At 44.7% G+C, this 25,290-nt stretch overlaps 1 protein-coding gene across 1 annotated transcript in view; it reads left to right on the forward strand.

Annotated features, from left to right (window-relative positions):
• Nucleotides 1-1,075: 1,075 nt before the first annotated feature.
• LOC138372408 (uncharacterized) overlaps nt 1,076-25,290 on the forward strand; it is a 45,555-nt gene continuing 21,340 nt past the window's right edge. The window contains exon 1 of the mRNA XM_069337879.1: nt 1,076-1,128. The gene's annotated coding sequence lies outside the window, so the exon portion shown is untranslated. The remainder of the gene's footprint in view (nt 1,129-25,290) is intronic.

The following is a 25,290-nucleotide window of genomic DNA, read 5'->3' on the forward strand; positions in this document are numbered from 1 at the left end:
CTTCCGCCTCCGTGGAGGGGGCGGAAGTACTTCATGTATCGACCGCGGGGATCGCGTCGTTTCGTTTCCTTGTCTGCGGAGGTGTGGGCTAGGTGGGATGCCTTCAGGAAGAAGTACCCTCGTCGTCTATTTCCGGATAAATATAATGATGATTAACTGTGTGTGTGGTTCTTGATTTGTGTTGCTTTATTTACCTGTTTTGATGTGCTGTGAGATACGGTTAATTTTGTCCGTGTTTCTTGCCTGGTTTTATTGGGTTACAGTGCTCTGGTGCTTCTCTTTGTTCTGTGTTTAAATGTTACCTATGTTTAGGTTTCCATTTTATTTGTATTGTACGACTTTTGTTTGTGTGTTTGTTTTACTGCTCTTGAGTTTTGTTCATGTGTTTCTTGCCTTATAAATGTGAATGATGATGTTCATGCTTTTCTATTATGTAGTATTTGTGTTTACAAAATAAAAAGAAAAAACATGGGGGGTGACATATCTGGGGGATCAGTAAAGATAATGGATAAAGGAGTCCTTCCCCTCTTATATTATAATAATATTTGAACTGACAATTCATCTTCAATATAGTTCACACTACTAGAGGAACTTTACAACTGTAAACTTATTATTTTTCTTTGGTATGGGAACCTTTTATAAGCATTTTAGTACAAGTAAAAGTTTTTACATTAGTGCTAAATATACTGTGAGTATCTGTCTTGGAAGCGCAAGTCTTCCTCTCATCCCTCTCTTCTCCATCTCTATGTTGTAACTAACAATAAGGTAAATGACGATAAATAATAAATTTTTAAACAATAAATAAACAAAATAAACATAACAGTGAAGGAGGGCAAGTAATGTTCGGTTAGTTATGGGGTTAAGTGGCCCTTGCCTGCATTGTTGATATTGTCAATGGCCACTTCTGGCGGTGGCATCTGGCCACTTGCATGTTATGGTCGTAGCGTCATGAGTAACTAGCATCTTGGACCCCTGTTGAGGAGTAGCCAATTCCAAGCCAGGAAGGAACTGTTGCTGCAGACTATTAACCAATGAGAAGCAGTGTGGTGTGTATAAAAGTGGGAGTTGGCGCTGAGTTGTGCCAGTTACCTCCTCTCCTCCACAGTAAGACGTCCTATTATAGTGAAGGTTTGTGTTATTATGTTAAGTATTATTGGTAATAATTTTAAGGTAATAATTTTTAGGTAATTTTTAGGTAATAATTAAGTACTATGGTAGACGTTGTATAGTTAAATGTTTCATAATCTTTGTAAGAATTTTTCTAGATTATCACATCCACACAGGTGACGTCCTGATAAAGTCTAATCTTTGTCAATTGACTAGATTATGCACGTAATTAGTATACCATTACTAAACAAATCCATGGCATCTTATGGATGTAGGTAACTACGTAGATAATAACCTCTAAATTCATATCCTGCCAAAATGCTCTTTACTTAATAAAATTAAAATAATATTTAGTGTTTAAGATTTTCTAAAATTTTAAGTTATATTTTGGTTCCGAATTAGTGCTAAACATTCCTTGCTCTTTGAGCTTACTTGTAGAGGATGAAGTGGTTTGGATACTGTTCACTTAATGAAATTCATGCAATTCACTTGGAAGCTACTATAATTACTTGCAAATGAAACTCTTAACTATCCATAACAAAGTTTTATTAATTACTTTGCTCGGTCATTACGTTCCAAATTAGTCTTAACTAGAGCAGTTAAAACCTTACTCCTCTTCTTAGTTCGGAGAGGCGTCGTAAGTTGCAGACTTGTTTGAGTAACGGGTATTGCAAGGAAAAACTTGCTAAATTTGTAATTTAATGTTGCACCTTCAGGTATACCACTCATGTCCTTACTGATTTCGGTTAAACCTTGTATCTAAATTACTTTAAATTTAAACTATAGGAATGACTTGGAATATATATTTTCCTCATGGCTCTCGTGAAACATAACTACCCTTATCTTCACTAGATACCAGTCTACACAAATTTTATTGACGCTACTATATTACGTAAACCAATCTCGCCCTTGCATCCTTAACTTAATATTAAAAAAAACACTTGTGAATCCTTGCTTAATACTTGACGAAACGCTCAAAGTTTAATTGTGCATAAACATAACTAATCCGTAAACGCCTTGCCTTCCATTCACTTTTCATACAATAATTTTCCGGTGGTCGTGCCGGTGGGATCACAACTCGCCTCCAGTGAGGTATACTCTGCCTTAAACGTGCTCTTGTAATTTCACATACCGGAGACCAGGTGTGTAACATTGATTATTGTACTGGTAATAATGCTGAACCTGTCAATGAAAACTTCTTGATGAAATGGCTGTCTCACCGTTTACGTTAGCCTTCGATAAAAGGTAATTACTTTAAACATTGGATAGGTATTGTCAAGCGATACATTTGAGAAACTCTACAATTAACATCTTGTCTAAAATATACCTATTAAACTTAACGGTAGCATATACATTGCAAGTCTTGCAAAATTATTTAACTTCCAAAGATTTTTTTTTACCTAAAACTTAACGATAGTTTTAAATGCTAAACTTCTCGGTCCCACTAAACTTCCACTTCACACCCTAAATTTAAATGCCTTGCGTTTGTATTTATAACTATTCCCGGCCACACGATGTGGCTCTGAAACTCCTGTGAGTTTCTAAGCCACGGTAACTTTCCTGTCTCCCAGTCCTCTCCCACTATTACCACCTCCCCTGTCCTCTCATCCTTGTCCTTCCCACTATTCCCTCATTCCACCATCCCCTCGTCCTGCTGGTCATCCTGCCCCCCTCTTACTCCCCCCACTCCTGTTCATTTGTCCTTTCCATTCCTCCTCGTCTTTCCCTCCAATCTCCCACTCCCTCGCCCGATGCATCACAAATGATCTGATGTTCCTATCGGTGAAAAAGTTTTAAAACGATAAAAAAGGGGAAAATAAACCAAAATCAACGGTATGGTAAACGCTGCTATATCAATGCAATGTCATACAAAATAATAGAATAAAAATAAATAGACCTCTAAAAATTCAATTCATCAATGCCATTGCAAACATTGAAATGGAATTGTAACATAATTAGTTGAACTTCTGGAGCACTTGAGACAAATGGTGCTGTTTAAAAATTTTTTACCAGTCATAGATGTGCTATCTATATAGTAGATATATAAACGCACGCCTATTCAAATGCAACTGTCAAAATTTAGAAGTAATTGGTAAAGAGGTTTTGAAGATTTCCCTCTTGAAAGTCTCTTCAAAACTTTTTACGGTAGGATTTGATATTTGTGTATAAAATTCTGTTTGGATGCAAATGGATAGTTTTGTGAGAATTTCAAAGCCATTGGTGAAGAAATTTCCGACATTAGTGGTTTTGAACAACTATCTTTTCCATTTTTATTTATATAGATTTAATAAATACTCATTACAGATGGCTGCCATAATAATTCTGGTGATGGCGGCGGCAGTGATGCCATCCAAGGCCCAATACTTCGTTAATAACAACGCTGCTCCCGCCATCTTCAGAGATACTGACAGGCCATTCGTTACCTCAATTGGAAACCTCTTGGTACCTGAAGGCGGCCCCACCCAACCTCCTCAACCCCAGCAACCCTTCCCACAACTACCAGCCCAACAACCTGTGTTTGTTCAGCCACAACTACCAAGCCAGCCTCGGGTCTTTATTCCTCAACAAGTATCTCCACTATTGACTCCCTTTACCTTCCGTCCAACTTCATCTTTATGCAACCATGCTGCTAAACCCCTGGTAAGAAGAGTTTTATTTTCCTTTCACATGGATGTATTTAAGGTTAATTGGTAATTAAAATGAGCTCTAACATAATTTGTGTTGTAACTTGTCAGGTTGACGAGGTAGTGGACGGCAGAGCATACCACTTCTCATGGTGTCACGACTCTGGTCGACTCTACACCTGGGAGCAAGGAACCTATTACTGCTCTGGGCTTGGCAACGGTTTCCAGGCCGTCAGTATTGAAAGTCTCGGGAAGCAAGAGTTAATTTCCAACTATATGATTACCCGTAAGTTGAAAAGCTGGTCTGGGTGTTTAACTAGGCCTTGAGTTACTAACTTGGACGTAATGAAAATGGTATAATTTCAGACTACATCAGCGACATCTGGACGAGCGGCAACAAACGTAACTCGAGGTCTTGGTCGTGGTTATCTGGCACTTCCTCTCCCTACTCTAACTGGTCTAGCACTGGCAGGTGAGAAGTGGTTTGTTGATCTTTAACAAAACTATTGGTTTTGACTGGTAATGATCATGGCCTTGAGAACCACTTGTCTTCCCCAGGCGAGGACTGCCACAGCCAGACAACGATGAAGGCAACGAGGACTGTCTGGCGGTGTTAAACAACCTGTATAACGATGGTGTCACTTGGCACGACTCCTCCTGTTTCCACCTGAGGCGCGTAATCTGTGAGGCACCACGCTTCTACGCTCAATAGTTGTTCCCCATCAGTTCTCATTATTGTAATATTATAATCAATAGTTTAAACTTGTAACTCTATCGATTGATACAAATTAATTCTAAAGAGAATAAGATTATATTGTGTAGTAATATAAATGCTATAAACGCATTATCTGTTTTATTTTTCTGAAGTTTGCAAACACGGCCCATCTTACAAATGTGGTATAGAAAAGTGTGAGGGGCGGTAAAGGGGATAATGTGTCAATGTTGACACCTTTAGTTTTTCGTCAGTCTGGTTAGATAGCGTAAGTTCTGATAGGCTGCCGACCCCTACCAGCTAGAGGTCGGGAGATAGCGCAGAACAGACTGTAAGGCAACCTGTTCTCACTAGGCTGTTTAGAGCGGTGGCAGTCTTCCCCAAACGCATTCATTTAACTTTAACCCTATCAGGCAATTAAGAAAAGAGCCAATCGCCTCCTTCCTTGACAGGCAGGAGGGGTAGCAGTAGTCTTGGTCACACTGTATGTGATTGGGTAAACTATGGGCTTAAACTTCCCTCTCACTCCCAGTAACAACCCTTATCAGAACCGTTCGGGACTGTCATGCCATCAGTGACCTTTTCTCACTGTGCCCATTTATACTCTCCTGCCGAGACTGTCGGGAGTGCCATCCAAGGTTATACAGTAGAGGTGTATACAAAGTGTTACCAGACAGATGTCGCCATACACGATATCTGAACTTTCAGAAGCCCGACACGAGGTACTTTGGCCCTTATATAGGGCGAAAACCAATGCCGAGTGTTCACCACTGCAGTCATAAGGTACAAATTTTGCGGAGATAACAATTACCTTACCTTAAGATTTCTTAACACACTTGTGTTGCATAATTCACAGGTAGGGTTTAAATCTGGTAATGGCTATTCAATTGCCTTTACAGACCAAATGTAAATACCATTTACCATGGGGGGGCTAACATCTTCAATTGAAATGGCTGCATTTTTGTTTTTCAATATTTTTTGCCTCTTAGTGGCTGATCATACGGCTCTGGAATCATTCAATCCTATACATCTTGTTGATAGTACAGAATGTTGCTTGGCTAGATTCCCAGCAACTGTGTTCACTTGAACCCCCCCCCCCCCCCTGCTCAGCTCGTTGTTGCCGTGTGGGGGCTTAGTGGGCGGCTGCTGGAGTGTGACGCTCCTTGGGACAGTCCTCTGTCCTTTTCGAGCATTGTGCTCCAGCTGCCGTCCTCTTCAATTCTGCTGGGCACCTTTTCCTTCCGTTTCGTTTTTGTCTCCCCTCTTCTCCTATCTGCTTGCCGTTTCCTGCCGATCTTTTGCTCGTTCTGGTTCTTCCCTTGGACGTCTTCTATTTTGACGCCCGGGTGCTTGAGGAGGCATACTCTTGCACCCGTAGAACTGTAGTACCCGACGTAGAGAGCGAAGGGAACCTTTTATTGTCAATCCCCCTTTCGTCACTGAACCCGTTCTCGACGGACTGTCAGTTTCTTAAGGTGGCGTTTGTGGGACGTATACTCGCGACGCTCCCCTAGGAGGCCCCGGCAAGATCGGCAATAGCTTCTTGTTGGGTGTCCTGCCTCTAATTGTGGCTCCATGGTGGGTGTGGGGGCACATTCGTGAATGAATTCTTTTCGTAATGAAGATGACCCCTGTTAAGGCTGCTTCTGGTTTACCTTCTCAGGCTCGTGGGGTGGGCGACCAAGCCCCGGAGTTGGTCCGTGTTGGAAGTCCGGGCTCTGTAGCTTTCGCTGCATTGAGCCCCGACCTTGCTCCTCCTTTGGCCTCTTTGACTCCTTCCCCTGGCTCCCCTTCCTCCTCTGTGGTTGGGTCAAGCCCCCAGTGGTGACTACCTCGTCCCTTGGCGCGGCTCCTTTAGTTGTAACTACTGCGCCTTTTAACCCCTCTCTCTGGGGGTTCTCACTGCCGTCCTCGTCACGGCCACCCTCGCTAAATTCCTTCCAGTTCTGCTACCTATGAAGCCTTGTTTGGTCCCGCTTCGTGGGCCAAATATTTTGATCTCCTCCCTCTTGATTCTGCGCCTCCTAATGATTTCTCCCACCATAGACATTTCGTTGATTCCGTGGATGCCTCCATTACTTTCAACCCCACTCGTCTCGGTACACGTGTCGTTGCGGCTCCTCCTCAGGATGCTGCTTCCCGCTTGGCTGCCTTATCCTGCCTTGGCGAGACCCCTGTTCGGGTCTCGAAGAACGCTCGGTTGAATGCCAGTGTTGGCACTATTTTGCTCCCGCCCCATGTTGCGACCGGTGTTCGGGACCTCCGCGACTGCCACGACGATATTAGAGACATCCTTGCTGCCCAGGGCCATTCTATTCTCGAGGGGGACACGTTTACTCGTCCCCCTCGTGGTAGTCGCCGTCATCCCCTCTGGGTTGTGAAGATTACCTTTGATGGTAGGACCCTTCCACCCTGTCATTCTTGCTGGTGCCAGGTGCTCTGTCCAGAAGTACATTCCTTCTCCGCGGCTCTGCAACAAGTGCTGGAGGTTTGGGCATGGTGCCCTCCGCTGCTCCGGGACTGTCTCTGTCCTTTGTTTGGTGGCGAAGGTCACTCTAAGTCGGAGTGCACTTCTCCCCAGGCTCGTTGCCTCAACTGCGGTGAAGCCCATCCTACCTTCTCCCGTGCGTGTCCATTAAAAGCTTGAGGCAGCCGTCCTCGACTTGAAGCACCGGGAGCGTTTATCTTTTCCTGAGGCGAGACGCCAGGTTCGCTGGCTCCCGCCTTATGCAAATATCTCTTATGCTCGCGTGTTGCACTCTTCCTCTCCTCGTCCTTCCTGCCTTCCTCACTCACAACCGTTTCCGGGCCTTGGACCCTGATGCGCCCACTGCCTCCTCCTCTGTTCCTTTAGGTTCTCTCCCGCAGGATCATCCTCCTGGTCCTCTGTCTGGGGTTCCCCTTCCTTCTACCCGGTCTGTCGTGTCTCCTGTCTTCTTCCTCGTCTCCCTCCGTTCCTCCTTCCCCTCCTTCTCTTGACTCTCCTCGCCGCCTGTCGGTGCGGGCTGATGTCCATCGCTCTGCAAACGGCCATCATGTGTGCTCTCGTTCAGCTTCTGTTGAGACGCTAGAATCCGTTGCCCAGTACGTGGTTGCTGGGACACCTGTCTCTTTACGTCAGAAGCGTAAACCTGGCTCCTCTCCTTCCTCCTCCCCGGCGGGTAAGAATGTTTCGCTTTCTTCCTCGGCCCCAACTTCTGCCTCACGCTCCTTTCCCTCCCATTTCGGTGGTTGCGCCCCCTGTTCCTGCTATGGAGGTTTCTTTAGCCCCTGCTTCCCTCTCAGTTGCTGCCCTTGCTGAGGTATGCTCCCCTCTTTCTACCCCTCTTCCTGCTGCTGTCCTTGCCTGCTCCTCTCCGTTGTCTCTTCCTCCTCCTCCTCCTCCGGACCCCGCCCGCCTACCTCTGATCTGTTCTCCCGTTTCCTTCCCTCCGTCTTTGCTCGGTTTACCCATGGCCCCCTGACTTTTCTGACCCTGATCCCGACCCTGATATTATTTACGTGCTGTGTTGCTCTTTCGCCTTTGTTTCTTCCCTGTTCTCTGTTTTTGTCCTTTCTCTTCTCGTCGTTGTCCATTCTTCAATGGAACGTTCGAGGTTATTACGCAAATTTCCTCGAACTCCAACTTCTGATTTCGCGGTTTTCGCCGTTTTGTGTCTGTCTCCAGGGGCCGATGCTTGGTGCTCGTCCTGGTAGTTTTCGAGGCTATTCCTTTCTCTCCCCCCCCCCCCCCAACCGTTGCTGGGACTTCTAATTCTTCTGCTCTTTTGATTGCCTGATGTTCCCTTTGTCCCTTTACTTTTTCCTTCGCCTCTCCATTGTTCTGCTGCTCGTATCTTTGTGGGGAAATGGTACAGAGTTTGTTCCATTTATCTTCCCCCCCCGAGTGTCACGCTTTCTCTTCCTGATTTGAAACACCACCTAGACTCCTTGCCGGAGCCTGTGCTCCTGCTGGGTGACTTCAATTGTCGTCATTCTCTTTGGGGTGACGTTCTGACGAATACCCGGGGTCGCCTTCTTAAGCCGTTTCTCCTCTCTTCCCTGTCTCTTCTGAATTCTGGCGAGCCCACTCATTTGGACTCTCGGACTCGCACCCTTTCTTGTCTTGATCTTTCTCTCTGCTCTTCTCTTTACTTAGATTTCACGTGGCAGGTTCTTGACCTCCATGGAAGTGATCATTTCCTCATCCTTGCTTGCTTTTTCTCTTTTCGCCCTTCCCTCTTTCCCTAGGTGGCAGTTTGCTAAGGCGGACTGGACCCTATTTACCCTCGGTGCTACTCTCTGACCTCTCCCTTCTGCCTCTCACGCTCTCCTCCTTTTTCATGACAGTCTTCAACGCTGCCCTCCGCTCTGTTCCTCGCTCTTCCTCTCGGGGTCCACGGAAGTGCGTTCCCTGGTGGAATGCGGACTGTGCTCGGGCTGTCTGCTGTAAGCGTGCTGCCTGGAAGAGGCACTGCCGTAGGCAGACGACCGATTCTTTTCTTTTCTTTCGGAAAGCGAGTGCGGTGGCCCGTAGGGCCATCCGTACGGCTAAACGTGAATGTTGGGCATCTTATGTCTCAATTACGTCCGAAACTCCTCTGGCCCAGATCTGGAAGCGTATCTGCAAGATAGCGGGCAAGTTCGTTCTCGATGTTTCACCGGTTCTTCACCTCCATGATACTCTTGTGGCGGACCCGTTGCAGGTCGCTTCTGTACTGGGTTCCCACTTTTCTTCTGTTAGCTCTGGTCTTCATCTTCCCTAATCTTTTCTTCGTAAACCTGTCCTTGAGTCTCGTCCTTTAGATTTCTGCACTCGTCTTCAACTTCCCTATAATGATCCCTTCTCTCTCTCTGAACTTCGTTCTGCCCTGGCCCTCTGCGGTTCTACGGCGGCGGCCTCCGATGGTATTCATTATGAGATGCTTCGCCATCTCCATCCGTGACGTCTCGGTATTTACTGAGTCTGTATAATCGGATCTGGGAATCGTCGTCAGTCCCTGAGGAGTGGCTCGATGCCGTTTTCCTCCTGTTCGCAAACCGGGGTCTCTGGGTACTTTCCCTAAGGACTTCCGCCCTATTGATCTCACAAGTTGTCTGCAAACTCTTTGAACGTATGGTTAACGTTCGTCTGATGTGGTTCCTGGAACACCATCACCTCCTCTCCCCTTCTCAATTTGGTTTCCGCAAGTGCCGCAGCACGACAGATGTCCTGGTGAACTTGGAGGTCTATATTCATACTGCTTTTGCTGCGAAGACCTCCGTTGTTGCCGTCCTTTTTGACCTGGAAAAGGCTTAAGACACCACTTGGCGTTATCATATCCTATACTTCATTCTTTTGGCCTTCGTGGTCATCTCCCTCTTTCTCCGCAGCTTCCTCTCTCGTCGTTCCTTTCGGGTGCGCCTTGGTACCGCTCTCTCTCCCTCTTTTCAGCAATACGAAGGTGTGCCCTTGGGTAGTGTTCTAAGCACTACTCTTTTTCTGGTTGCCCTCAATGGTCTTCTTTCCTCTCTTCCTTCTGGTGTCTTCTCCGCTCTCTGTTGATGATCTTACCCTTTGTTGTCAGTGATGATTCGCCTCTCCTTCAACGCCGGCTGTTCGGGTTGTTCTTCGTCCCTCTTTGTCACTTTATGGTCATCGCCTTGAATACAAAGATTCCGCAAAGCATTTGGGGTTATTCCTTGACACTCGTTTGTCTTGGTCTCCCCATATCTCTTACCTCCGTGTTGAGTGCTCTAAGGCCCTTACCCTCCTTCGGGTCTTGTCCCATACTTCTTGGGGGGCAGATAGGCGCTCTCTCCTTGCTTTACATTCCTCTCTCGTCCTGTCTAAGCTTGATTATGGTTGCCCTGCTTACTCGTCTGCTTCTCCTTCTACTCTTCGCTGTCTTTATGCTTTGCACCAAACTGGGTTGCGCCTCAGTTCTGGTGCCTTTCGTTTGACTCCCGTCCTTAGCCTGTATGTTGACACTGGCTTCCTGTCTCTCCAGGACCGCCGTGATCGCTACTGTCTTCGCTATCTTGCGCGGTCCTTACAACATCCTTCCTCTCGCCTCTGTCGTGCTTTAACTTTTACCCCTCCTGCAGTTCCTGTTCCTCTTCACCAGCTCCCTCTTTCTGTCCGGTTATCTCGCCTCCAGGATTCTCTTTCTGTTCGTATTTCTAATGTTTCTCCTCGTGTTGTTCCTTCTTTGACCCCGTGGAGAGTCCCTCTAACGCGGTTTTGTACTTCCTTGACCTGTATCACTAAAGCTTTTACCCCTCGTACGGTTCTAAAACGCCTTTTCCTCGAGCACCTTTCGTCTCACTCCCGCTCCGTTTCTGTCTTCACCGATGGGTCTAAGTCGGCGGATGGTGTTGGCTACTGTTGGGGTTTACTCTCTTTCGGATGAGCAACAGTAATACTCAAGGTCACTCACCGTAGCCCTGCGGGTCTTCACTCTATCCTCGCGGTGCCACTGTACGCCAGGAGTGTATCCCAGTCAATCCCAACCGGCCTCTGATTGAGGAGGAGTGGGAACACAACTCGTTCACTTGACTGTTATGTGCCCGCCCCAACAATAGGGCTCTACTATTAACCACAAGGTCGCCAACTGGTGTTTTCGGTGTCCAGTAACACGTCAGTGGATTGTTGAATTGTGGTAACCTTGGCAAGGGGACACTCAATAGATCTGATATATCAGGCAGGTATTTACTTCTGTCACTCTCTGCTTTCAGGTATTATATAGCCACAAGATAAATGGAGGGGATGATATAAACACAAATGTATTATGTATTTTACTTAACTCATTCAGAAACATCACAAGGTCATATCAATAAACAATCAGCTGATCCAGGCGGGAGTCGTTCGTTCCCACATGTAATATGTGCTCACTAAGTCGGCAACACTCCCCCCTCTCGTCACTGTCAAAATCAGCTGGGCGCCTTTCCCCGCGCGAATGTTTATTGCTTGTTTCTCTGGCGTCACGCGTGCTGTTTCTTTAAGTTCTCAAAGATCACTAGAAGTCCGAACACTCGATATTTGCGACAATAGCACGTATTACTTCGCTACACTGTTCTCGGGCTCAAACAATCGTTTCTATAATAAATGCGACAATAGTTCACTGTCATAGTATTTCACACTGCCCTTCATTCAATGATAACTTATGAAGTATTTTAACACTGGAGTTCTCAGTACTTCCTTTCGTGGGCGATAACATAATTAATCACTGCACTCACAAATGATTATTCAATGCACGAACATACATATATAATATAGATAAATCAGACATCAATAAATGGTAATAAAATAGTTACTGGCACATAGCCTAACTTCCAAATACTGGCATAATATTATATATATTCTCTCACTACATGTTTCAATTAAAGTCTCATGAAAGACATTCTCAACACCGTAAATTCATCAATAACTCCGGGTGCCTGTACACACCAATAATAATATATATATATTGTTGGGGGTTTCAACCTCTCTATTATTCTCTACCCTTACTCTGGGGTAAGCAATAGTTATGCTCAAGGTAACTCACCGTAGCCCTGCGGGTCTTCCCTCGATCCTCACGGCGCCACTGCACGCCAGGAGAGTCTCCCAGTCAATCTTAACGGCCTCTTTTTAAGAAAGAGTGAGAACACGACTCGTTCACATCGACTGTCGTGTGCCCTTCCCAACAATAGGGCTCTACGGTAAACCACAAGGTCGCCAACTGGTGTTTTTTTTAGGTGGCCAGTAACACCCTCAGTGGACTGGTGTATTCAGTGGTAGCCTTGGCAAGGTCACACTCAAAGATCAGGAATCAGGCAGGTACTTATTGTTATCACTCTATGCTGACAGGTATAGTATAGCCACAATATCAATGGAGGGGATGATAAAACACAGAGTTTTGTATTTTACTTAAAATGTATGAAAGATGTCACAAAGCCAAACAATAATCAATTAAATCAACTGATCCTGACGCGGCTGGTAATTCCCACGAATAGTCCGCGATCATTAGGTGGCAACACCTCCCCCTCCTCATCAAGTGTCAAGAACAGCTGATCGCAATGGACTCTCCGCGCGAAATTTGCTTGTTTGCTAGATTCACGCGCGCGCGGTTTCTTTAAATTCTCCAATATTACTAGAAACTCGCACACTTGATATTGGCACAAATAAACCGAATTACTTAGTTACACTGTACTCAGGCTCAAACAGTCTTTTCTACAATCAATTCTACAATGATTCACTGTAATGGTCTTACACTGTTATTTATCCAACAATATATTATGAAATATTAACACGGGAGTTTTCAGTACTTTCTCTCGTGGGCGATAACGCAATAATTCACTGTACTCACAAATGATTATTCACTGAATGAACATATACATATATATGGTATATAAATCAATCATCAATACATGGAAAATAAATAGTTTCTGGGCACATAGCCTAACCTCCAAATACTGGCATAATCTTATATATATTTTACCACTATATGTTCATATCAAAATCTATAGAAAAATATACACAACACAGTAAATTTATCACTGGTTCCTGGTGCCTGTACACACCAATAATCAACATGAAAATTACAAGTACTCTTGATAGTACTGTCTAGCACCCTGGTGCTTTACCATGACATCGGTGAGACTTGCTCACGACATATAAAATCTTCAGGCTAGATAATATAGCCAAATAATATAGCTAACTAAAGGGGAATGGGGAGGGAACTAGAACCACCTACTTCACCCTATCCTTCGATGAGAGTCGAGATGTAGCTCCTGGTCCTCGTGTCGGGAACGCCCCCACACTACACGTCGTCGTGTCCTACCAGAGCCTCTCGTCGTCCCACCGTTTAGCGCGTCGTCTCCGTGCCTCCTCACTGCAGGTCCGTCCTCCTTCTTGACTTCTTGAAGGTTGGAGTCGGTCTCCTGGCCGTCGTCTTCTCCCAGCAACGGCTGTCGCCTACGTCTCAGCTACAGTCGTTCGGTTTCCCCAAATAGTCCTCTCTTCCTCAGCTACCCAGTGGCTCTGTCAGCCACTACGCTGTCACGAACTGGTGAATTGCCACCGACGTCAACATACGTCACTGCACGGCTTCACTGCTACTGGCACAGTACCTGACTGGAGCACTTGTTGCTCAAATAACCGTCAATTCCCTCTTCTGGTTCAACACATGAACTAGGGAAGACTTCTCAGAGTACTGGCGGAATTCCGGTGACGCATAAATCCACGGGAGCTGGAATAACTGTCCGACTGACAGGACCACTCGTCGCACGCCCAACCTCTATGACGTGTCGTGACTGACTGCTGGCGCCAGCCCGGCGCGCTGGCCGGACCCCCTTCCTTCGTGACGTCACTTTCGCTACGGGAAGTTTTCATTGGCTCCCGGTGCCACATTGCTGTCGGTGACCAATCCGGTGCCACTGACGTCACACGGTTTTGGCGGGAGATCAGAGAGGTAAGCGCCATCTTGGCTCCCTAAAGGGCCTAAACCACAGGCCAAAATATCACTATTTCACAAATTTCTCGGCTCTCCGAGAACACTTCACTCTCTCCCATATATCAAATTGTAGCCTGCAACGTAGAGAACGCTTGGGAAAAGTAGACATGACTCTTACTGCAGGCGTGGGAGAATTATAAGGGGGGGAACTCCGTCACAATATATATGTATCATGAGTACTCTTGATAGTACTACTCTGCACACTGGTGCCTTACTGTGACATAGGCGAGTCTTGCTCACGACATACAAAATCCTCAGGCTAAATAATATTGCTGAACAATATAGCTGACTAAAGGGGAATTGGGAGGGAAATTAGAAACACCTACTTCCACCTATCCTCCGATGAGAGTTGTTGTAGCTCCTGGTCCTGGCTCCTGCCTCGTGTCGGGAACGCCCCCACACACACATTGTCGTGTCCTCCAGGAACTCAATCAATGTCCCACCATAAGCGCGTCGTCTCCGTGCCTTCTCCCAGCAGGTCCGTGCTCCTCCTCGACTTCTTATAGGGTTGGAGTCGGTCTCCCAGCCGTCGACTTCTCCCAGCTACGGCTGCCCGCCTACTTCTCGGCTGCAGTCGTTTCGGATTCCCAAATAGTTCTCTTCTTCCTCTGCTACCCATTGGCTCTGTTCAGCCACTACGCCGTCACGAATGGGTGAACTGCCTCAGACGTCGCCTACGTCACTGCGCAGACTTCACTTCTCCTTGCACAGTACCTGTCCTGGAGCACTTGTTGCTCAATATCCGTCGATTCCCTCTCTGGTTCAACACATGAACGAAGGAAGACCTCACAGAGTACTGGCAGACTTCAGGTGACGCGTAAAATCCACGGGAGCGGGAAACAACTGTCAAACTGACAGGACCAATCTTCGCACGTCCAACCTGCTTGACGTGTCGTGTCTGACTGATGGCGCCAACGCGGCGCACTGACCGGACCCCCTTCCTTCGTGACGTCACATTCGCCACGGGAGGTTTTCATTGGCTCCCTGTGCCACATTGCTGTCGGTGACCAATCCGGTGTCACTGACGTCACACAGTTTTGGCGGGGAAACAGGAGAGCCAGCGCCATCTTGGCTTCCTAAAGGGCCTAAACCACAGGCCAAAATATTATTGTTTTATAAATTTCTCGGCACTCCGAGAACACTCCACTCTCCCACATATACCAAATTGACGCCTGCGACCTAGAGAACGCTTGGGTAAAGTGGACATGACTCTTACTGCAGGCGTGGGAGAAATATAAGGGGGGGGGGGGGAACACCGTCACACTACTCTGTTGTTTTTCCTGATCGCGCTTATGTGTCGCTTACCTCCGGAGACTAGCATCTTTACAGCGGAACTTTATGCTATTCTCTATGCTCTTCGTCTCCTGCTTTCTCGTTGTCAGTCCTCCTTTGTAGTTGTTGTTGACTCTCGTAGTGCCCTCATGGCTCTCGGGTCCTTTAATCCGGTTCATCCAGTAGTTGTCGAGATCCAGCATTGGCTGTTTCTTGTTCACAGTAAATTTAAGTCGGTTGAGTTTTGTTGGGTTCCCAGCCATATTGGTGTCTTTAAATGAGCGTGCGGATGTTGCTGCCAAGGAAGCTGTCCGCTCTTGTCCCATCTCTCGTAAAGGTGTTCCGTATTCCGACTTTTACCCGGTTATCCATTCCTCAGTCCTTACCCGTTGGCAGGCTTCTTGGTTGTCTCTTACTGGTAACAAGCTACGTACTCTTAAATGTTGTGTTTCCTCGTGGCCGTCCTCCTTCCATCGTAACCGGCGGTGGGAAACAGCTCTGGCGAGATTGCATATTGGCCATACTCGCTTAACCCATGGTCACTTGATGGAGCGCCGCCCTGCTCCTTATTGTCCTAGTTGCATTGTCCCTCTTACGGTCGTGCATGTCCTTCTTGAATGTCCTGACTTCCAGGACGAGCGTGTGTCTTGCTTTCCGACCGCCCCTCGCAGTCACCTGTCCCTCAATAGAATTCTTAGTGACTCGGATACTTTTGATATCGTTCGCCTTATGCGTTTTTGTTCTCATATTGGCATCCTTGGTGATATTTAGCGCCCTCCGATTATTTTGCGTATTTGATGGTGCTACATAGCCTTCCCGGTTTGGTGCCTTCTTTTGATAATTACTTACTTACTTTTATAAGCATTTTAGTACAAATAAAAGTTTTTACATTAGGGCCCCCTCACTGTCTGGCTCGTTGTCGCCGTGAGGGGGCTTGGTGTGCAGCTGCCGGAGTGTGATGCTCCATGGGTCAGTCCTCAGTCCTTTTGCAGCCTTATACTCCTGCTGCTGCCTTTACCAATTTTGCCAGACTCCTTTTCCTCATGTTTCATTTTTCTCCCCCCCTCTTCTCCTATCAAATTGTCATTTCCTTACGACCTTTTGCCTGTTTTGATTATTCTTTTGACCTTTTTTTGTTTTGACACCGGGGTGTTTGAGGAGGCATACTCTTGCACCTGTAGAACTGTATTACCCAACGTCTCGAGCGAGGGGACTCTTTTATTGTCAATCCTCCTTTCATCACTGAACCCGCTCCCGACGGATTCACGGTTCCAACCCGTTCTCGTACTTATTAATATTGACTTAATAAATACGTGCATATGTGAGATACTAATTTATTGTGAATATTTTAGTTTACCTTGAAAAGCTTCATAGAAATTACTGACCTTACCTAACCTTTTTAGTATGTTAAGATAAGCATGTTAATGCTTCGTAATTACAATTATTACTTAACCTATACCTATAATAGGTAATGCTTGGGCGGTGGAAGGGTATCCCAAATGGGACACACACTGTGGCGATGCAATTGAAGGACTCCATCCCTTCGTCTCTCCTGCTTCTGGGCTTCATGGTATATGTGGGAACCGACCTGTGAGATTTATATTTAATTTATATGAATTTATATAGAATTTATATTTACGTTAATTTATATTTTTCGATAGCAATTGGTATGATGCTAAGTGGACTGTATTTCTACAGTAATCTCACAAATCGATCCATACACATTGGGTGGGGTTTATATTGAATTTATATATATGCAGCCAATCAAACTACAGTATTAACTACATATGTTAGAATACATAGAGGAGGTTCCTTATTTTATTATACAGCAGGCTTTAGTCCACCAGGTATAACTAGGATGTAGATACCAAATTATCCTCATTTGAGGCTGCTTCCATCACCCAGTAACTGATATACCAAGCTTGCTTCCTCTTCTTGACCTGTCAAAGGGCGCTAGCTGTAAAACCAGAATCCTAATATATGACAGGTATATCAGAGAAAACACTGTATAATGAATCATAAAGACAAAGGCTTAATTACCTTTTTTGAGTCGATCATTTGTGCTCTCACCGGTTCGCCCAATATCTACCTAACATTAATGGCCAAAAATAATTAGATAAACGGGTTTCAGAAAAACACTTCCCATGTGATTGATGACAGCGTGTTGATGATGGAAGACCTTTGGTTTCCATAACACATCGTCCAAGAGAATTTATAGGAGCTGTTTACTCCACGACTCTGGTCTAACAACAATGGCTGACCTCTCCTTCCTCACTGACACTACTGGCCTACTTTGTCCAGATATCAGTAACTGATAGAAGGGTCACATTTACTTTATTTTGATTCTGATAATTAATTTAATTTAAATAAGATGGTTTTATGATGGTAAAAGTCCAAAAACTAATGTATTTAAGAATAATTCCCACCATAATAGGTGGTGAATTTATAATAGTATGTGGCAATGATATTCCATTTTCTATAGATAGAAAATTCCACTACAAGCTACATTTCCTATGGGTTAACTTGTGTATAGAACGCAGCAATACTATCTGCAATTGCATTGATATTATTAAATGGTGTCGGACTTTCCGACAGTACACATATTAAAAGGTTAAGTAATAATTGTAATTACGAAGCAATAAGATGCTTATCTTAACATACTAAGAAGGTTAGGTATGGGTCATTGTTTTCTATAAAGCTTTTCAAGGTAAACTAAAATATTCACAATAAATTAGTATGTCACATATGCACTTATTTAATAAGTCAATATTGACTTAAAGAAAGTGCGAGAAAAGGATGCACGGTTCTTAAGGTGGCGTTTGTGGGGCGTATACTCACGACGCACCCCTGGGGGGCCCCGGCAAGATCAATGATAGCTTCTAGTTGGGTGTCCTGCCTCTAATTGTGGCTCCATGGTGGGTGTGGGGGCACATTCGTGAATGAAAGTTTTCCCTCGTTTTCATGGCTGATAATGTTTCCCTTGTACTTTCTCAGGCTCATGGGGTGAGCGACCAAGCCCCCGAGTCGGAGTGTGTTGGAAGACCAGGCCCTGTAGCCTCTGCTGCATTGGGCCCTGACGACCTGACTACTCCCCTCCCTCCTCTGCGGTAGGGTCGATTCCCCAGCCCCCAGTGGTGACCACCTCGTCCCCTGGCACGGCCTCGTCTCTCATTGTGACTACTGGGCCTTTTACCCCCATGAACTCCGGGGGTTCTCAACGCCGTTCCCGCCACTTCCGCACTCGCACGATCCCTTCCCGTAATAGTGCTTACAACGCCTTGTTTGGTTTGGCTACGTGGGCTAAATACTTTGATCTCCACCATCTGGATTCTACTCCTCCTGACGATTTCTCCCTCCATAAACACCTTGTTGATTCAGTAGATGCCTCTGTTACTTTTAACTCCACCAGTTACGGTACACATGTTGTCGCTGCTCCTTCTCGGGATGCAGCTACTCGCTTAACTGCTTTGTCCTGCATTGGAGAGACCCCTGTTCGGGTCTCCAAGTACGCTCAGTTAAATGCCAGTGTTGGCACTGTTCTCCTCCCACACCATGTTGCAACTGGTGTTCGGGACCTCAAAGATTGCCATGAGGATATTAAACATATCCTCGAAGCCCAAGGCCATTCTGTCCTCCAGGTGGACACGTTTACTCAACCCCCTCGTGGTCGTCGCCGTCAGCCCTTCGAGTTGAAAAAATCACCTTTGATAGTAGGGCCCTTCCACCCTCTATTATTCTTGCTGGTGCCAGATGCTCCGGTCAGGAGTACATTCCCTCTCCTAGACTATGCAATAAGTGTTGGAAGTTCGGACACGGTGTCCTCAAATGCACCAGTACTGTGTATCTGTGCCCCTTGTGTGTTGACGATAGTCATTCTACGTCCGAGTGCACTTCTCCCCAGGCTCGCTGCCTCAATTGCGGTGAAGCCCACCCTACCTTCTCACGCTCGTGTATGCACTACAAACTCGAGGAAGCCGTCCTCAACTTGAAGCACCGTTATCGTCTGTCTTTTCCTGAAGCGAGACGCCAAGTTCCTCGTCTCACCCCTTTCGCGGGCGTCTCCTACGTTCGCGTGTTGCATTCTACCTCTCTTCGTCCTTCCCATCTTCCTCAGTCTCACAACCATTTCCAGACCTTAAACCCAACCACCCCCACCACCTCCTCCCCTATTCCTTTGCTTCAGTAGGGAAATATGTAACTAGACCCGCGCGCACCACCTGCCAGGTGGCACTCACGTGAGTGGCACCTGGACAGATGGCGCGCATGTGTCTAGTCACAAAGGGTTTTGGGGGAATTTCCCGGAAGTTTGGCGCGTGTCGGAGGTAAGTGGAGCGCGCGGTTCTAGTCCTCGGGGTTTTGGGGAGCTTTTTCTGTGTGTTCGGTCAGGAAAGCGGGAAGCCCTGTTGTTTGGGATGTAGGAGAGTATGTGGTAGAGTAAGAAATAGAAGGATAAGAGTGGAATAAGAGGAAATAGTAGTTAAATATGTATGTGTGTTTGTCATAGACTTAATCCTGTGTGAAGATAATAGTTTTGATGATCGTAAGTAAGTAGAGGTTGAGGGGATCCAACATAGTGGATATGTTGTTTGGGGTGGAGGGGAGGGGGAGGGGGGAGGGAGAGGAGAACCCCCATACCTGAGAGGAAAGCCTTTACGTCCATTAGCTTCCCCCTACAGGAAGTCGTAAGTGTTGAGGGGTAAGAGAGCGAGAGAGCACCCTCCTGCGGAAGTGGGCCATTTGCCTTAAAGACTTTTCGATGTCTTCAGAGTGGAGATGTTCATCCCACCGCGGTTCCCCCTCTACTGTGGATTCGTTAAGGAGGAGCGAGGTACATACTCTCGTCGGCAGGGGCCCCTCACCGGCAGACCCTCACCTGCCAACCATCAATCACTCCCACCCCTCATCCCCCCCGCTCCCCATACCATCAACCATTGTTCTGTGCAAACTCTTTTAGTATTATTTCTGTTATTATGTGTAAGCTATATCGTAACATGATCAACATGGTGAGAGCAATAAACGAGGGAAAAGTAAACACATTATATATAAATTTATTTCTTTATTAAACACTTAAGCGATTTACAACGATAATAATAATAATAAGACTTCTTCTTGCTGGTTTAGCTAGCAGACAGATGTGGAAAGGCTTTCATTCAGTCCATCGAACCTTCCCACCACGCTAGTAAACCAGCCAATCTGTAGAAAGAGTTTAGGTAGTAGACAGATCGATTGGGAGTCATTCATCCACTCCAACGAACCTTCCCGGCACGCTAGTCAATCACTCGATCTGTAGAAAGGGGAAAAGGTTATAAGTTTTGTTGTTGTTGTCAATGTTGTCAACATAAATACAGACATTATTATGTTCATCATTCAATCCTAACATAAAGTATTACTCACCGCACTATCATCCTAGCCAACTTCGGCACACAGCGTTTCACACACAGCATCACTACCGTTTAAGCAGAATGTTTGCTTACACACAGGCATTTTCATTTGAGCGTAATTGAATTTCAACACTTTTTCCTCATTCTTGCGAAATTGTCCATATTTAAATGCTTCATCAAAGTGAAGCAGGGCGGCCTCTAAGCCTAGTCTGCAAAAATGATATGCAAAATAAACGGCGTAATTCCCACAGAAGTAACTATTCAAGGATTGAATCCTTTTCTTCATAATATATAGGGTATAGTCTTGGAAGTAAGACAAACTCTTCGAAATATCTTGAATAAGATCCTATTGCAGGATTGACATAGCTGTCTAGTATAACTATCTCGCTTCTACCTTCATCCTTATTTACATAGAATGTTATCCAATGGCCCATTTTATTACGAGAACCAGACTCCAGAGTGTTGATTGTGAACACCGCGGGTCTTTTTTTATGTATTTTTGTCAGTATTTTCCATACGTCATCAGCTAGGAAACATCCTAGATAGTCTACCTTATCACCTAAATTACTTCTGATAGCCTCATTTATTTCCAAACAATTCATATTAGTATTTTATCCTCGCGTATCGCAAATAACGCGACGATCCGCGTTAATGCTGATCACACCTGTTGTAGACCCATAAACTAGAATGACTTTATTTCTAGCCACACCGCGTTTAAATTCCAAAGCAATCCGCAGATTACCACTTTTTTCAATCGGGATGGTGTCATCTATATCCTCGGGTTGTAAATTAAAGGCCAGTATGGTTCCACCATTCACATATGTGTCATAAGATAATATATTTTCTTTATCGAAGCCTAAGGCTTGTAATGCGGTGTAATACAACTTGGCCTAGTTATGAGGGACGTCGCACCCAATATTGACAATATTAGTGCTATTCTGCGATATTAATACTTTACCAAGCTCGCAGTTTTCCAAAAAAAGCGGGTTGCGATTATATGCACCAGACACCGCCTCCATATCAAGGATGATCATATATAAATGTTCTGGTATAACAGTCCCCCACGGCTGGTCCATTGTTATAGAGCGCTGACCTGTGCCCAATATATACGTTTTGTATAAAGTTTTATTAAAAGTATACGTAATAGGAGAGTTGTTCTGCACCATGGCCTTATTAACAGCTACTAATCCTTCAGGGTATGGCAATACCCGATCCACCCATAGACGTGTAGACTTGATATTGTATTTAAAATTAGCGTGTTCATTATCGCTGAGTATAAGCCACTTATCAGGTTGAAGTTCGAGCCGCACCCTGATGTCCACATTATCCAAAACGTATTCACTAACTGATGTGACATCCAGCATTAGTTTAAAACAAGTATTCACGCCACTCGTTTTCATATCAGCCATCCGTTGCTTCTCACCAGCCGAGGCGTTAGTGAAATATCCAGCTTCAATTTTACCAGGATCGACTCGGTTAAAAAACTGTGACAGTTTATCATAGCGGTTAGCCTTACACCGAGAAATCGTAGATAATAACTTTACGTATGACCAGAATGAGAATAATGAGCTGGTTTCAACTACTGTTTCGTTTTAATACACAATAGTGGATTTGAATAGAGTTTGCGATAATCCATTCACCAACGAAACGTTTTTAGCGTCTCCTAAAGGCGTTATTCCATCTTCTTCAGTTAGATCAATAGTCAACTCCAAAGCTATAGATGATAAATCCACCAGTTGACCATTCACTCCCTTGATGATGAATTCCAGATAAGTGTCTGTAAACTTATTATTGACCCCAGAATTCACAGGTAATACATCCACCGTTTGTCTGCTGGCAATTGTTGATTCTACCAATCGAGGGGAAAATACTTTAGGAAAGGCTTCACTAACAGCAGCTGTATAATGTTCTAATGGCACCTGGAGGCCCAGAGCGTTATATCCGGCCATGTTCGCGCTTTAGACAACACCAACCGAGTGAGAAGAAGTTATGACAACACATCATTATATTTCGCTTTAGTAAAACGTTTGATGTTTACTAATTTTTTTGTTTGTTTATTTTTTTTCTGCACTCTTCCGCCTATCATTTGCTTCCCCACTCCTTTCAATGTTTCAATTCCGCGTTTCTTAAGAGATTGTTTGAAAGTTTGTTTGTCATTATTAATGTCGTCTAGTACGTTCTGCCCCAAGCTAAGCGCAGCCGGGGCCAGAGTCCTCATGATAAAGGGCGCTGCTCGACGCGCTATCCCGCTTAAAAAGGAAAATATTCCTCCTCCTCGCGTATAACGTCTACTGTTGTTGAAAATCCGTATATCATCAGTCCCCCCACCTCTAGGAGGGGTTAACAGAATGTATAATTCCTCAACAGAGGGGGGAATAAAGTGGACACGCATTTCTCCGCTTGTTTCAGACGAATGAGGAGTGGCGGGAAAGCGTTGGTGTTATATACCTCCTGCAACGGGGCGTACATGCAAGACTGCTATGGTGCACCCACGTTCATCGAAATGTATTGGGTTACCATCTTGATCCCTAATAGTGATGCTGACGCTGTCTATCATGTTAGTGTTAAGATGCACATATAGTTTTTTATTGTTGCTGTTATCACTTCCATTTAGGGAGATTACATCCAAAATATTTACAGACTGGTTTCCATATCTAGTAGAAGAGATTTTATCGCAATAAACACACAGAATATCAACTCCTCTAGGCATTGGCGGGAATAGACATGTGTTAACTACACTCGAGGCATACTGACGTTTTGCGAATGTCATATTCTATTTCTGGAACTATGCCCAACACTTTCCCAAAAGCGGTTCCAAATGATAATGTAACTCTACTGATGTTTTTATGCCCCATTGCAGAGCTAATATTCTCTTCACTAATCACAGTAGTGAACTTGTTTCGATTGGATGAAGAATCATATTTAATAAAATGCGTTCCATATTTAGCTGAAAATTGTTTTAATGACTTTCCTAAAAAACTCAGTTTAGCATTACTTGAAAATATGGCGTCTATTTCTGTATTAATAATGGTATTAATTTCTTTTATAGTTCCAGCTAAAACATCAGATGATGATAAATGCTTTGAATGCATGTATTTTCCCTCGTTCACTTTCTCATACGTAACGCCTACACGTATATAGGCCTCAGGATTATCACGCTTAATAACGTAATGTGAAGTGGGGAGGAGTAATTTTTGTAGACACATTTCATAACTCCTCCTGGGATCTAATTCTAGCTGGTTAAACAATCGATTTTGGAAAGATGCGGGGATGTTATTGGGGAATAAATGCGTATCTGATACGCTGGTGGTGTATATCACGTGAGTGTCCATCGCTCTGTCTCCTTAGACTGCGTTTTGCCTAGTAAAGCCATCTACACATTACACGCTCATTTAAATACACTCACCTGTTAATATACGATCCAGGAAGCATTCCTTTTACTGTGAGGATCAATCTTGACAGTTGCCTTTCTCTTAACAGATGGAGGCTCATACACTTGACTGCTTGCCATAGTATTACGGAATAAATCTCGCGATGTAGATGTTAGTGTGAAAAACAGTTGAGCAATGGGGAGTTTATCCGGTAAAAAAAATGATTTAAGCACAGTCATTTTATGTATAATGTCATTAATTATATATATGCCCGATACTGGAGCCAATACATTTCCATTCAGATCCCAACGAACGATTCCAGTAGCATCATAATGGTTTAGCAAGGATCTTGCATATTCATGATCTCGCACTTTCAACTTCAAATCTATTAAATGTTTTATGGAAGGGTTGGTATGCAACTGAGGAGGAGGAGGTGGTGGTTTGACAGTAAGATGTCGAGCAACAGCTTTCACAGTGGGGTAAGCAGGACTGTGTGCAGCTTTCCGGTTGTCCACTATTTTACGCGGTATGAGATAAAAGGCTTTCATTTTACTTACTTACTGAACAACCGTGTAATTAAACTAGCTGCAATTGGTAAAATAATGGATAAAATACTGCCTCCTCGTTTGCTGGTTAATATCCGTTTCTTAGTTGACACAGAAGGTTTCTTACAGGCTAGTGACCGAATAAGCAATTTATATTTTTTCAACTTTTTACGTCCTTGTCAGGCACGGGCAATTTTTTTTTTTTTAAAGTTATTAAAAATTTCTGATAAACAATTTATATGTGGTGTCTTCAATTTTTCAATCAACTGCTTTCTCGAAGAATACTGAAGTTTTGATAATAATTGGATCACTTCCTTGTATTTATAAACTAAGGGCTTCTTCATTATAAATGTAATATCTCAGCAGCATCAATCCATTGATCGAATGATCGATCATAACCTGCGTACCTAACTTAATACTGGAGTTTGCCAGAGACTCTGCGTTGTCCCAATACCTTCTCAATATTAAAGGTTTGAGGCAAATGTGTTTCTGTTAATTCTTGTTTATAGAAGCCACCATCAATTTCTTCCCCATTCAGATCTTTTAGAAAGTATAAAGGGATGTGTTGTCTCCGATCAATACGTGTAACTGTAAAGATCTCTCGGGTGTTCTGCTGCTTAAACCCTTTCTTAAACTTGGAAATGTGATCAGATAGAGTGATGCGTACTGTATCACCAACACTCAATCGAGGAATGACAGCTCTCTTTGATTTGCTCGGGCTTTTATACATTAAATCAAATTGTTTGGCGTGTTCGCTGGGCGAGGATAGAGCGTGCACCTCCGCAGGTGTCTTCCCCTTCAATCCTCTGTGTGGGGTTAAATTATA

This window comes from Procambarus clarkii, chromosome 38 (genome assembly GCF_040958095.1).
Source record: "Procambarus clarkii isolate CNS0578487 chromosome 38, FALCON_Pclarkii_2.0, whole genome shotgun sequence".
Classification (NCBI taxonomy): Eukaryota; Metazoa; Arthropoda; class Malacostraca; order Decapoda; family Cambaridae; genus Procambarus; species Procambarus clarkii.